Here is a 15,973-nt window from a genome sequence, read left to right on the forward strand (position 1 = left end):
TATATACACACATACATATATATATATATACATACACACATATTCATACATGCATACATATATATATATATATATATATATATATATATATATATATATATATATATATATATATATATATATATACATATATATTAGCGTGTGTGTGTGGGGGGGTGATGATCATTTAGCTGGAGTTTATTAAGCATTCTCTAGCTAAAAGGGTAGAAAATTGTCGTAGCACAGTATTCTATTTTCAGTTTTCCTCTTCGGTCGTTCATAAAGACATTACGCTTATTGAAACTCCAGAATATTGTATCGGAAATTTACTCACTCGTATGATATCAGTAACGTGTTAGTTATATCATGCAGATTGTTCACTAAATTCGCTTAATTGAATTGCTTCATTGAAGACAGGATTTGGTGTAAATTAGCAAAATCATCTGTTGCACATGCAGATAACTATAGTCATTATCTTGATGCTTGTTCTAATGTGCCCAAATGAGCTCAGTTAGTCTTCCCTTTTATTTGCTTTTGTGAAAATGTTGAATAAGAAAAGAGACAAATTGATTATTAAATCAAAACTCAGGCAACTGTTAGGCTTTGTAGTCAATTACATATACACTAAAGGAAAATAAATTACTAGTGGTTTAAATTACCAACGAGAGTGACGTCCCAGTGAACCATGCTTAAGGCTCTGGTTCAAATCATTGTGTGCATTCGCATCACTTCATTTACGCTTACAAATGTACATGCGGATGTAGAACTAGGTTTTTCAATAACATGGACGAAATGGAAGACTAAACACACGTCACACTACTGAAACGAACATTCCCAGTAGAACTCACTTTCAATGGACGTAGTTCAGCTGGAGTTATACACTTCACAATCAAATACTTCAAATTTATTTCCATCTACATTTCATCTATTATATACCGAAAAAATATTGTCTATTACTCTAACTTCAACCTTGATTCAGGAGAGCAATTAACATTAGAATTCTAGCCCTCGCATCACCTACTTTCTTTGCTGGAATAAACAGTATATCCCAGAGTAGGTTATTCAATGCAAACACTACCACATTTCTAAGACTGTAAAATGAAGAGAAACTAAAGATATGGTTACATTGTTATCGTAAGATCTTCTTCTTCTTCTTCTTCTTCTTCTTCTTCTTCTTCTTCTTCTTCTTCTTCTTCTTGTTCTTCTTCTTGTTCTTGTTCTTCTTCTTCTTCTTCTTCTTCTTCTTATTCTTCTTCTTATTATTCTTCTTCTTCTTCTTCTTCTTCTTCTTCTTCTTCTTCTTCTTCTTCTCCTCCTCCTCCTTCTTCTTCTTCTTCTTCTTCTCCTCCTCCTCCTCCTTCTTCTTCTTCTTCTTCTTCTTCTTCTGCTTCTTCTTCTTCTTCTTCTTCTTCTTCTTCTTCTTCTTCTTCTTCTCCTCCTCCTCCTCCTCCTTCTTCTTCTTCTTCTTCTTCTTCTTCTTCTTATTATTATTATTATTAGTAGTAGTAGTAGTAGTAGTAGTAGTAGTAGTAGTAGTATTGTTGTTGTTGTTTTTCTTCCCTATTTTTCTGTTTCCTTCCTCTTCTAGTACAACTTTTTCCCATCGTCATCTTCTTATTACTACTACTACTACTACTACTACTACTACTACTACTACTACTACTACTATTTACACTTCGTTATCTACCAGTATTTATATGTAAAAATGGCAACTAACCTATGGAGATTCTTTTTGTGAAAACATATAAAACAATAATAAAAAAAGGAACTGAAATAGCCTTCAGTACATATAACTAGTTTATTTAAGCATTTTTATTTTTATTTTTAGAAGAAAACATGTCGACATCATCTGCAAAATGACTCTATTGAATAGCTTCGTCAGAAGCCATACATTAGCAACATACATATTCAACAAACCCGGATAAAGACCCAAATATGCTGAAATCCAATCCTGCGGTTATAAAAAAAAAAGATACTAACTTCTCTCGAGGTTACAATCCACATATCTGAGACAAATCAGTACTTCTTTTCTTCGCATACTAGTTATACACTTGTGTCTATTCTGAAAGTGTGTCATATGTGCCGTATATAAATGGGTCAAACTATATCGATGTTTGAATTAATGAATTGGTTTAGTTGTGATGTTTTATACTGCAGTTGGAAGGTTTTTGACTGGAGTTTTTTAAAAAAAACGAGGCGAAGGGGTGAAGTTGAAAGGATGTCTGTTTTTCATTACTATTGGCTAGAATGCAGGAATGGATGAAAGTGAGAAGAAGGTGGTAGAAGGCGCAAGAGAAGAAGAGGAAGAGGAGGAGAAAGATGAGGGTGGAGGAGATGGAGGGAAGAAGAAGAAGAAGAAGAAGAAGAAGAAGAAGAAGAAGAAGAAGAAGAAGAAGAAAAAGAAGAAAATTATAACGAGGAAGAGGAAGAAGAAGAAAATTATAAAGAGGAAGAGGAAGAGGAAGAAGGTGATGATAAAATGGTCGAGGAAGAAGGGAAGAAGTATGAGAACAAGAAGAAAGGGATGATGCGGAAGAAGGGGAAGAAGGGGAAGAACAAAAAGAAGATATAAAAGAAAAAATCAAGAAGGGGGAAGAAGTATAGTAAGGGTAGAAGGCGAAGAAGTACAAGAAGAAGAAGAAAAAAAACAAGACGAAGAACAACAACAACAACAGCAAAAAGAGGAAGAAATAGAAGTGGTAGAAATAGAAGAGGATGTAGAAGAAGTAGAAGAGGATGTAAAAGAATTAGAAGAAGAAGAAAAGGAATAAGAAGAGGAACAACAAAAGGAACAAGAAGAAGAAGAAGAGCAACAAGAAGGATAACAAGGAGAACAAGAAGAACAACAATTAAGAGCAAATTGCAAATTCTAATGGAAAATATTTTCAATATTTTACTTATATTCGCACTCACACTCACACTCACACACAAACGCCCACACGCTTATGCAAACAGGGCGCCTTAGAGAAAGAAACAGCGTCACGTGATGAAAGGCAGACACACACACACATAAAGAAAATGAAGAATAAGAATGGAAAGAATTAAACAACGGAATTAAAATAATAAAATAATACAATGAGACAGGGGTTTGTAATCGTAGGATGCGATCAGAAGTTTAGGGGGAAGATCATGGAGGCTAATCTATACATATAGCAACGGACCCAGATTTATATACATACAGTAACATACACACGATATTGGTTTTTTTTAAATATCATTTCTCCAGGGCAAACTAAAGATACACTTTAGGAAAAAAATAAAGGAAGAAAAACAAATATTGGAGAAAAAGTAGTAAAATATTATTCTTCATTTACGTCTGTTCAATATTTGCTTCTCAATTACGATGTTGATCTTTAAGCGTGTTAATATACTTAAGTAAGTAATTAACTGAAAACTCGACACGATTTCTATACATGAGATATGCACTCACCTTCTGCTAGATGGCGCTAACAGCTAAAATTGTGTCTAATTAGTGGCCAGAAGGCATTGCATACTAGTGAAATGTTTGTAGATTAAGAACTAAATTAAAAGAGAAAACATCATACAAAATCAGTGTGATATTTTAATTAAGAACTAAATCGCAGAAACTTGGTATACAATATTGCGATTTTCATGAATTGTTTCTTTTTTTTTTTACCATTTGTGTTTTTTTTTTCTGAATTATGCAGAAGTATTTTAATTGGTTTTCTCTGGAACTGTATAAAAAGTGTTATCTGTCTATTTATCTAGCAATCAATGTATACATATGCGTTCACACACACACACAGTGATGCAAATGCATATGTACACAGACACACACTCTAACACACAAATATATGCATACCTAAATATGTAAATGTACACATACACTCACACACACGCGTGCGCACTCGCATATACATGTATATATACGTATATAAGTGTGTGTATGTGTGTGTGTGCGTGTGTGTGTGTGCAGTTTCACGTATCTATATACATATTTCATATTAGCGACAAATTAAATATTAGTGAGAAAGTGCAAGTTGTATGTATTACTGAATGTAGATATAAGAAGAAAAGAGACCAACACCGTGATATGCATATAGGGTGAGTGCATGTTACCGAAACGCTTTCTCAAGACGAATACCACACTATTCTAGTTATGTTTCAGTATATACAGGTTAAGAAGCATAGTTTGTTCTCTACTGATATATATATATATATATATATATATATATATATATATATATATATATATATATATATATATATATATATATATATATATTACATATTGATAGAAATGGTAAGACAACAAAAGAATGAAAGAGACCTCGAAAATTATGTAAATAGAGGTATTTACCTGTAAATATAATATGTGACAATTATTCGGTAGCCATGACAAAACACCGAGTTTCGGATATCGGGGCGGAAAGCTACGCCGGCATCTCTTCAGTTATCGGGCAATCACACAGTAATTTCCGTTTGTTTAACGGTCGATTTCGTAGCACTTTTTTTCATGGCCCGATAACTGAAGAGATGCCGGCGTGTGTTTCCGGCCCGACATCCGAAACTCGGAGTTTTGTCATGGCTACCGAATAATGTTCAGATATTATATATATATATATATATATATATATATATATATATATATATATATATATGATGGAAAATTAAGATATGCGCTGGAATACATAGGTTTATGACATTTATCGTAAATTTCCACTGTATATACCCAGTATGCTATAATTGGAACACTGCTATGTACAATCTCCGACTAACCACTATGCTGGAAGGGGAATGGAAAGTAATAATATAAGTGAAGCTCTAACTCATACTCTTGTTGTACATCTAACTGTACACACAAGATATATATACATATAATATGTGTGTGTATGCGTATATATATATATATATATATGTGTGTGTGTGTGTGTGTGTGTGTGTGTGTGTGTGTGTGTGTGTGTGTGTGTGTGTGTGTGCATATATACACATATGTATATGTAAATACATAACAAGTGAGAGAAACAGAAAATGGAATCCCTGAGATTCTTTATTAAACACAACAATCGTTTCAATCCATCTTGCATCGGTCCATTTCTGGTGGGATAATGTACAAGTGGTTGTTGTGCATCCTTAGCGGCAGATGTGTATCGTCAGCTGATTAATAAAGCATCTCATGAATTTCAATTTTTTATTTTGTCTTGTTTGTGACATACTCGGTTGAAACTGAGTACATCCTGAAGCAGAACCAGGAGAATTTATATAGATAGGTAGATAGATAGATAGATAGATAGATAGATAGATAGATAGATAGATAGATAGATAGATAGATAGATAGATGAGTCAGCCAAACAGACAGACAGACACACGGAGAGACGGATATATATATATATATATATATATATATATATATATATATATATATATATATATATATATATTGCGTAGGAGTGGGTGCGTGCTAAGTAGGAGAAGAGTGTGGTAGGCGTAGGACTGGCTGTTTGCTAAGCAGCTTACTTACGAACCACATGGTTCCAGATTCAGTCCCAGTGCGTGACACCTTGGGCAAGTGTCTTCTACTATAGCCTTGGGCCGACCAAAGCCTTGTGAGTGGATTTCGTTGACGGGAACTGAAAGAAGCCCGTCGTATATATGTATAAATATATATATATGTGTATGTGTGTGTGCATGGGTGTGTGTGTGTGTGTGTATGTGTGCGTGTATATGCTAGTGTTTCTGTGTTTGTCCTCCAATATTGCTTGACAACCGATGGTGGTATGTCTACGTCCCCGTAATTCACCGGTTCAGCAAATGAGACCGATAGAATAAGTACTAGGCTCACAAAGAATAATTGCTGGGGTCGATTTGCTCGACTAACGGCGTTGATCCAGCATGGCCACAGTTAAATGACTGAAACTAGTATTGGTTCTTGATGTATGATATTCTTAAACCGTCATCTCTATACAGTTGGAGAAATAAGAGAAAGCTCTGGTTTCTTTGTATACTAAATACAAAATAAAAACACGAGAACAGACATTTCATTTTATGATGACCCCATGGAGAAGCCGGAATAATGACCATCCTCCTTTTCCGCTAAGCAGAAATCTTGTAAACACAATACTAACTGCAGAACTTTAATCATTAACCAGGTGTAACAGTCGCTAACTGTAATGAAATTCTTTTCTGGCCTCAAAGGCTTTCGGTTTCAGTCAGTTATCGATAATTGAATCGATGCCATACCGCGTAATCCTAAACATCACGACACACTTAAAAGTCGTTTTACATATTACATGGCGTAAATTTTGAAATTGGGTAACAGTTAGCTTGAAAATCACTGAGAACGGGAAGTTAATCTTACATCATGTCATTTGTCTGCAAATAACCGATATACGGGTACAACTTTGAGAAACCTAATCCACAATGCAGAGAGTCTCGAAACTACTCTGTTCAATCAATAAGTATAAGCTAATAAAATTCACTGCATTTCTTTTAAAACGGACGTCAGATATATTATTTGACTGTTCTTAGTGAACTTTGTTTTTCCTACATGTCGAGAATTTGAGGCACTCCGATACCATGTGCAGCCACGGAATTTAATGAACTTGGAGATAGCGTTGTCCTTGATGTCCACTGAGCTGAGGAGAGTTGTCTCCTTCTGCCAGCAACAGATTTCAACTTGGTGACCAGAATTACAAATATGAATCGGCCTATATATTGTTCTCCGAACGCACTGTTCTTCAGTAAATGATGAGCCTTTTACACGTATACATTCTTTATTCCTTACAACCATTTTCCAATCAAGAATCTTCTTATACTTTAGGTAGATGAAAAGATAGTTAGATAGATGTATAGATAGATAGATAGATAGATAGATAGATAGATAGATAGATAGATAGATAGATAGATAGATAGATAGATAGACAGACAGATAGGCAGATAGATATATAGATAGATAGATAGATAGATAGATCGATAGATAGATAGATAGATAGATAGATAGATAGATAGATAGATAGATAGATATGTTTCTTTATTAGCCACACAGGGCTCAACATAGAGGGGACGAAATAGAAATGTAGAGTTTTTCTTTTCGATGGGGACGAAAATAAAGTAAAAAAATAAAATGGGGATGACGATGAAAAGGCATCGATAAAACGTTTGGGGTATGTACGAAAAAAAAAAAAAATTTCAAAAATTTCCCAATAAACGGGGAGGTTATCCGTGGAAAGAAAAACCTACGGAAAAGACCACGATAAACTCGGTCCTTAGTGTCACAATTTGTTAAATAAAATTCCTTTTATTTATGCAAGAAACGTAACTCTGTTTACAAAATTTTAAACGTTTTATAGAATCATGGTCAAGGTGGCTTCGTCATTTATACGTGCCATTCTTGCTACATGTATCCATCTTTTTTCGAAACATTTGCTAGACAACACTTGCCTCTTTACTCTCACCTTGCTTTTCAAGTGATAATTGAAGAAGTTGATGAGAGATTGACCAGAGAGGAAAGTATTTGTCTGTAATCCTTTCAGACGCGTCCACCAGATGCATTCTTTCGCCATAGCCACAAGTACGATAAATACAGCTCTTCCTTCCCGTTTAAAGGAAGGAGGCGTGACGATATTGACGATAGACTCGGTTGATAAACCGACTCGTCTCACACGTAACAGCAGTCGTTCGACATAAGCCCAAAGCTCCGAAATGGTTGGACACTGCACGAGTGCGAGCAGAACGGTTTCATCGCTCTGACCGCATCTCGGGCAGGTCGGCCCCGCATTTCGCGAGCCGTGTCTATAGAGCTTATCCCGAACGGGTAGCGCTTCTCGGTAGCACTGCCAGGCCAGGGAGCTCTGGAAGTTGTCCATAGGTCCCGGCCCGAAAGTCGTCCTGAACAGGCGGGTCAGGTATTCCTCGTCGACGCCCAGGTTCGCCCCGAGATTGACGTCGTACCTGCCCTCCACTAATTCCCTATAGAATGACTTCGTTGTGATGCAGCCGCTCAAGGTCGACTCGGGACGGCAAAGTTGTTGCAGGGCAACCCGACACTCACGGTGCCATTCGCTATTCCTCGGCCTCTTTTTGATGCACGACTGCAGCTCAGTCATGGAGACGAGCTGCGGGAAAGCGCGTCGCACAAACGGCGACCACATCTTCTCACCGTCGTCTACGTAGAGCTGGAGATGTCGCAGTCTCAGCGCATGTCTGCGCATCATCAACCACGGCATGCCCAGCCCTCCTTTCAGCGGGTGTTGGCAACAAACGGATCGCCTCACCATCGGAACGCTTCCTTTCCACAAAAAGCGGAAGAGGATGCGCTCCATTTCGGTGATGGCGCGATCGGGACAAGGCACGACGGTCAGGCGGTATTCGATGACGGACGCGATGTACGCGTTCGCCACCTCCACCCGACCTTTTAGGGACAGCTTCCTCTCGGACTATTGCCGGCAGAGAGTGGCCACCCTACTCGTTATCTCGTCCCAGTTCTTCTCTGTTTGCAGGTCCGGACCGAACCAGACTCCTAGCAACTTGACCGGACCGTCCGTCCAGCGTCCCACTACTGAGGCGCTGCCGGACGGTATGGGCTTGCTTCTCCAAGTGCCGAGCAGCAAACCCACTGACTTATCCCGGTTGATTTTCGCTCCCGTCACCGCTTCGTAGTCTTTCAGCGTCTCGCCGACAAGCTCGATGTGCTCGTGGCTAGACGCTATGACGGTGACATCGTCCGCGTATGCCGACACGCTCGTCCCGCATGCCAACTCTCGCGGGATGCCCCTCAGCGTCGCCAGCTTCCGCAGTAGTGGCTCGAGAGTCAATACGTACAGAAGCGACGAGAGGGGGCATCCCTGACGGACCGAACGTGCAATGTGGAAAGGTCTTGATAAGTGCCCATTGACGCGAACTACCGAACGGATGCCTTTGTACAAAGCAGCCATCCAGCTGCGCAAAAGGAGTCCGAACCCGGCCGCTGTGAGGACAGCCTCTAAGTATTGATGGTCTACCCCATCGAAATCTTTGGATTGATCCAAATCGATCAGGGCCCCACCCATGCCAGGTTCCTTAACTACCCGCTCTATGATGTGGCGCATGAGATGGAGGTTGTGATGGATGCTTCGGCCCGGCACGGCGCACGTCTGCTCCGTGCCGACCAGTTTCTCGATGACAAGCGCCAACCGCTTGGCTAACACCTTGGCCAAAATTCTCAGGTCTACATTGAGCAGAGTGATGGGCCTAAAGTTATCTATGATATTCACCTTGTTTGGATCTTTCTTTAGCAGCGTTACGGCTCCTCGGCTCACAAAACCAGGAATGCTCCTGTTCTGTTGCCAGTTGCAGTACACCGCCGCCAAAACGTCTCCAAACAAGTCTGGCATACAGTTGTAAAGCTCGTAGGGCAGACCATCCAAACCCGGAGATTTGTCCCTCGAGCATCCCGCCATCGCATCCCTCACTTCCGCCGCCGTGACGGCACCTTCGCAGCACTCCGCCTCTCTTGCTGAGAGTCGTGGCAGGCTGTGCAGTTAGGCACTGAAGTCCACCCTGCTTTCTCGCTCGCCACTCGTCCCGAACAGTCGGGCAAAATGCCGCTGAAAGGCCTCGCACATCTTGCTCGGCTCGAGCAATTCGCGCCCCTGTTCATCTACCAGAGACCGGATGGTGGCTCTGTTGCCTCGCTGCACCTCCGCCACCCGGGCCTCTCGCGCGGCTCCAAAACCTTCGTTCCTTAGAGCACGCATTCTTGCCCTGACAGCACATCCTTCGTGTTTGGCGTTGAAATGTTGATCGAGGGCCAATTTCGCCGCCAAAACGTCGGATGCGATGCCGCTTCTTAATGCCTCCTCTAACTTATTCACTAGCTCTCCCTCTACTCTGTTTCTATCTACGGCTAGTGCCTTGCTATATCTAGTTGCTTCTGCTTTTACTGCTCTCTTGAGGGCAAACCACCATTTGTTGTTGCTGATAGCTCCCGTCTTTACTAACGTGCTAATCCGGTCTCTGAAAACTTGTCTCGACGGGAAAGACGCGTTTAGTTTCCAGTAACCGGGACCCTGCCTATGTGCCTTATCTAAGTCTAGCGTACACGTTACAAGTTTGTGATCCGTGTAGCTGACTGTGTGGAATTGTGGACATCCTAAGCTATCTCTATCTATTGTCCTACATACTATCCTATCTAGATACGATCTCGACGACCCAATGCGGTTACTCCACATTTGGGTGTTCGAGTCGGTACCTGTCAGACAGTTGAAAGCGTCTGAGCAGGTTTCTGAGGCATTTGCATCCTCTTCTATTGTTGTCTCTTCCTACGTAGTCTAGATGCGTGTCCAAGGTAGTATTCTAATCCCCCACTAAAAGTAAAGGACGAAATGTTCCCAGGAATAGCTCTAGACGTCGAAAGAAATCCGACCGACCTGTTGAAGGAGGAACATAGATTGCTAGCAGCCGAAAAGCGCAACCATCGCTGCCGTCGACATCCAGCACAACCAGTCTACCCTCCGGGTCTATGAAAATCGTCTTTACTTCGAGATCCAGACTCTTGCGAAAAAGAACCGCCGTGCCACTACCGCCCATCCTCGGCAGACAGGGAGAAAAATAAATGTTAAATTGTCCGCCAAACATGGACTTTAGGGCCCGCAGTTCATGGAGTCTGGTCTCACTAATGGCTATGATATCCAAATTGTGTGACTTGATGTCATTTAAGAGGTACCCTTGTTTCCAAGGGGACCCCAAGCCATGCACATTCACACAACCAATCTTCGCCATGATTCTATTTAAATATGTGCTTTAAAGCACAAAACAAAAGGAACAGTGAGTTACTTACCGTTCGAAAGTTTTGTTTCTTCCTTGGATTTCTTGCACAAATATTTTTGACGTCCCTTTACCGCGTTGGGGTAGAGGGATTTTATTTTGTGGTGTAATGCTGGTGTTACATGATAAATTTTAATGTGTTTTGGCGGTGTTGTGCGCGGGTGGTTGTTTGTTTGTTTTGATGTCGTTATTTGTGATGTTTGTTTTAGAGTTGATATATTTCATCAACTCTGTGTTTGTAGTGTCTATTGCTGTTAGCATTGTTTTTGGTGTGTTATTATGGGTGTCTATCATGTAGGAGTTGGGAGTGTTTTCGGGAGATGTGAATCTCTCTGCTTTGTTGTTGTTCGTTTTTCTTTTTTTGCTCCTCTTCCTCCTTCCTTTTTGGACTATTTTCCATTCCTCATTACTTGGCTCGTCTTCAGATGAAAACTATGAGGAATCGGAAGGAGGTAGGGGCATGTTGTATGGATCTGTGTTTGCATGTGTAAGTGGTTGTGTTGTTGTTTTTGTTGTTTTTGGTTGTTGAATTTTTGGTTGTGTTGTAAGTGATGTGGGGGAAGGGTATCAGTTTTTGTATTGTCTTTTCTTTTTTCGTCTTCTTTGTTAATTTTGCAGTTTTTGTTGTATTTTCTTTCGTTGATGTTGTTTATGTTGCTTTTGTTGTTTTTTGTGTGGATGGCGGTGTGGGCAGCAAGGCTTTTTTTATGTGTTTAGTTAGTTATTGTTGTTGTTGTGTTTTTCGGGCAGTCGGACACTGCTTTTTGAGGTGTGCCTCGCTGTCGCATAAGTAACAGCGAGGCCGCCTGCCCTCTACCACTATATGTAACTTTTGATTTGTTGCCAAACGGATGTATGGTGGGATTTTTTTAATTTCCTGTTCGTTTGTGTGGAACAGGATTTGTATGTTTTTTTCCCGTCCAGTTGCTTTCTCCAACGTTTATTTTAAGTATGTTTATGTTGTCCATGTCGACACATATGGCTGATATCAACCATAGTGTGTCTATTGTTGAGGTGCGTGCTTTATTGTTACCTTTGTTACCTTTTAGCCAAGGTAACTGGGTAACATTGTTATTTCTGGTGTGTGAAGTGTTAGCGTTGAATACCTCTTCGCCAACTCTTCATTTCGAAAAATCACTTGTACCTGTGCAAGTCTATACCAAGTAATATATGTTTTTTTATCCCAAATTAATTGCAAACATTTTTGAATTTTGTCTATACTGGCCTGTTCCGGCCTTCTACTTTTGGTGTTTATTATTTTATATATTATTGTTTTTCTACTTGTTTCCTCTAATATGTGTTGTGGTATGTTTAAGTGTATTTCACCGCTTTCTTTGGTGATTAATTTTCTCATTTCTATTATTTCTTTTGTTGTGTAGGACACAGCAGTTTCACTTTGCTTCAAAGCTTCAGCAAAGTTTTTATTTTTGTTATTGTTATTATTGTTGTTGCTGGTGCTGGCACTGGTATTGGTGGCAGATGTGGTATTTGTGACTGTTTCAGTGGTGTTGTGGCTTGTATTCATTTTTCCTTCCTCTCTTTCGCTTGCTGCTGGTGAAGAGAGCAAAGGTTGAATTGAACTGTTGCTGCTGCTGCTGTTGTTGTTGTTGTTGTTGTTGTTGTCCTTGTTGTTGGTGGTGGTGGTGATGATGGCGTCAGCAGAAAGACAGATAGATAGATAGATAGATAGATAGATAGATAGATAGATAGATAGATAGATAGATATGCATGTACCCATGTAAAATTAAATAAACAGCTGATAATGATGAAAATATATATTAAATTGGTAATTTATTAAAGTAGGATGGTATGCTAAAATTGTGTTACAACTTCAGAAGTGATATTAAGTAAACATTTTGAGAAAATGATTTTTAAAAATGGAAATCTAGATTTTTATAACTTTCAGTGAGAAAGACGAACACATTTTATGCGAATATATATATAAAGGAGAAAAAGGACAAAGTGCATAAAGTAAGAAATACAGGTCCAATGTTACTCTAAAATGCTATTAAAATGCAAGAATGTTGCTTTTTTGATCATATAGAATTTAGCAAGAAACAGCTGACAAATATATGTGACACGCACACCGGATGAAAGGCAGCGAGGGTTTTTAAATCATTTACTTTGCTATGCTAGATGTTACGGAGGGCAAAAGAAAAGCACATAAGATTGAAAGTATCTACTTTTAGCCAGAGGGAATTTAAATAGCTTTCATATCTCACTTATTGCCAGAAGCTGAATAGCAGGTTGAAAGTTATTGATATTCGCACCTTTATAATATTTCCATATAATATTAATATTTAGAAATATTTATAGATGCATCTAATAAAAATTGAATGGGAGCGCAATAAAGTAGAAATAAGTTTGCAAAAGGCCGAATAGGCAACCACATTTCAATCATCGGGAGCACCCTGTATATCTCATATCTACTAATGTTTGCTGATGTTTTCAGCAAGCATAAAATGTTGTTGCCGTTGTTGTGTTTAGCCAAAAGTATCTATTGATAGAGACGACATAATAACAATATTTAACCACGAGCAACATTTACTTTTGGATTCAGATATAGCATACATGCAATTCACAAATATCGCATGTGATTTTAATTTAACTCAAGACTTGTTGCTATTGCTAACATATGAATCAACTGACTGAAACTTCCTTTCTTGTGCACTTGTATATCTAATATATGCTAATGCATCTTATCTTCTCATGTCGACCCCGTATGGGATTAAATTGAATAAGATTGTGTCAATGTAAAAAGAATACCGAAAAAAACTATTAAGGCGAAGTGGAAGATATTGCTTGTTGGTGTGTTTGGCATGTTGGCTACCTTCTATATTTTCTTCTTTATTTTTGCCTCTCGCTTGCTATCGGACTGCCAAATTTTGTGACCTCTTGGATCAATTAGCTATTTACCCACTACTCACTGACTTTCCTCTTTGTTGAACTTTGTATTCGCAGCTATTTTTTCCAGTCGTCCTTAGCACCTTCTTCATTCGATTTGCTTTTAGCAGTTGAAATATGTGACAAACATATCTAAACTAACCTAAATTGTGATTTTACGTAAATACTGCTTAGCGCAATTACTCCGATACTCCGATATTTTTCTGGATCAGGCGATCTACTAGCCCAAAATCAGTCAAAGTTTTGGCTGAATTATATATAAACCTATAAGCTTTATCAGTTCGTTCATGGTTAAGTACATCTCATCGACAAGATTCAATAAACTCGAAACATCCATGTGTGAAATTCCCGAGAGAAAGCGACAGTGAACGTATGGAGTGTTTTCACAGCTTTTTACCATAAGAAAAGATTTTTCTCCATATATATATATATATATATATATATATATATATATATATATATATACATATATATATATATATATATATATATATATATATATATATATATATATGTATGTATGTATATATATGCGTGTGTATGTGTATATGTATGCATGCAAAACAGTGACCCACGACAGTTCTTTCGACACGTCCTGGGATTGGTAGATTTCAGTCTTATTATCTCTACCTTTTATTCAATTACCATCGTTCAAGTTGCCTCAATCTCAGGTGGCACAGTGGGGTAAATTTGAAGATAGCTTTCCATAACCGGATGTACAGTGGCAGCGAATCAAAATGCTGGGAACTGCAAATGGTTGTGATCATAAATCGCTTACCTTCCTCGCTGATGCAGATGGTTGTCAATACCGTGCTGTTTACATATGGATGGATCAAATATATAAAAGCGACTTCACCAAGACATTTGTCTATTTGAGCTGGAGTTGGCATGCAACAACCTTTGCCTGCATTTTATAACTTCGTAAATTATAGTTACTCATAATCCCTTTTCAGATTAAGTTTACTCTTCCAGCACAGCGCATCTTCATTCCAGGTTGCACAATCCCCAAATTCTTCCTATTACTGCTGTGTAACTGCCTTTCATGTTTAGTTTCAAAACAAGATATTTATCCATTTGCTACTTGTTGTTGACGTAGATGCTTTTGTTGCTTCTGTATGTTTTGTTTGTTGACAGTTTTGTTGTCGTCCTTCTTCCTGCTATCCATTTCGTTGTTCACATTTTTATTCCTGCTGCATTAGTGATAATAAAAAATATTTTTTTCTTCGTGCAGTCTGTGTAAAATTAGAAATGAATCTAGCAGCATTCCGTTGCCATATTCTTCCCATCTTCAATTTCTATATCTATATTTTTTCTTCTTTGTAAGACATAAACCAGGCGAATGTTTCCCTGCATTCTTAGCATTACTAGCAACTTCTCATTCACCTCTACAGAGTGCAAGCTTCACAAGAAATCCATGTTATTTTTTAAAGGAAAATATAGATGTTTACATAAACACTGAATGTGTGGGTTCGTCGTAAAACGAAATAACAGTTGTATTATATGGCAGTTTATCCAACAAAAATCTTTTTCTTATATAAAGCAAGAGAAAAATGTGGAAAATATACGAAAAAACACAAAATATACTGAATAGTTTCTAACTCAATAGTTTGAAGAAAAAGGACAAAACAAACTGAAATCCTCTCTAAACTAGGAGCAAAGCCTGAAATTTGTGGGAGAAGGCAGGCGACTATATCGATCCTAATGCTCAACATTCATGTTATTTGAACTCAGATAGTAGAGAATGATGAAATATTATCAAGTATTTCGCCAGGCGTGCTGACAATTCTCTCAGCTCACCCACCTTAAAGAAATTTGAGAAACTAGCACATAGGCGGAGGAGTGGTTGTGTGGTAAGAAGCGTGCTTCCAAACCATATGGTTCCCGGTTCAGTCGCACTGCGTGGTACCCTGGGCAAGTGCCTATAGCCTCGGGCCGACCAAAGCCTAGTGACTGAATTTTGTACAGGGAAACTGAAAGAAGCCTGTCGTATATGTGTATAGCATTCTATTATTGAACGTTGATATGTTCGCGTTTTCTTTCTGGATGTCTACAATATCAAGACTTTAAGGAACATCGATTTACGCAGTATTGCACTAAAGGACTTCTGAACTTATTTCTACAAGATCGGAAAGTTGAACTGCGAACTTTTACGCTTCTTTCTCCTTCTCTTTCTTCATCTCCTTATTCCTTTACTCCTGTCCTCTATGACATCATTTCATTAATTTATACCCTTCACATTTTCACTCTTTATCTCCGATGACGGAATATCTCATACTCTAGTATATCCCAGAAACAGCGCTAAGACATTGATTTTTTTCCCAATAAT

The sequence above is a fragment of the Octopus bimaculoides genome, chromosome 5, assembly GCF_046866305.1.
Source record: "Octopus bimaculoides isolate indiv1 chromosome 5, ASM4686630v1, whole genome shotgun sequence".
Classification (NCBI taxonomy): domain Eukaryota; kingdom Metazoa; phylum Mollusca; class Cephalopoda; order Octopoda; family Octopodidae; genus Octopus; species Octopus bimaculoides.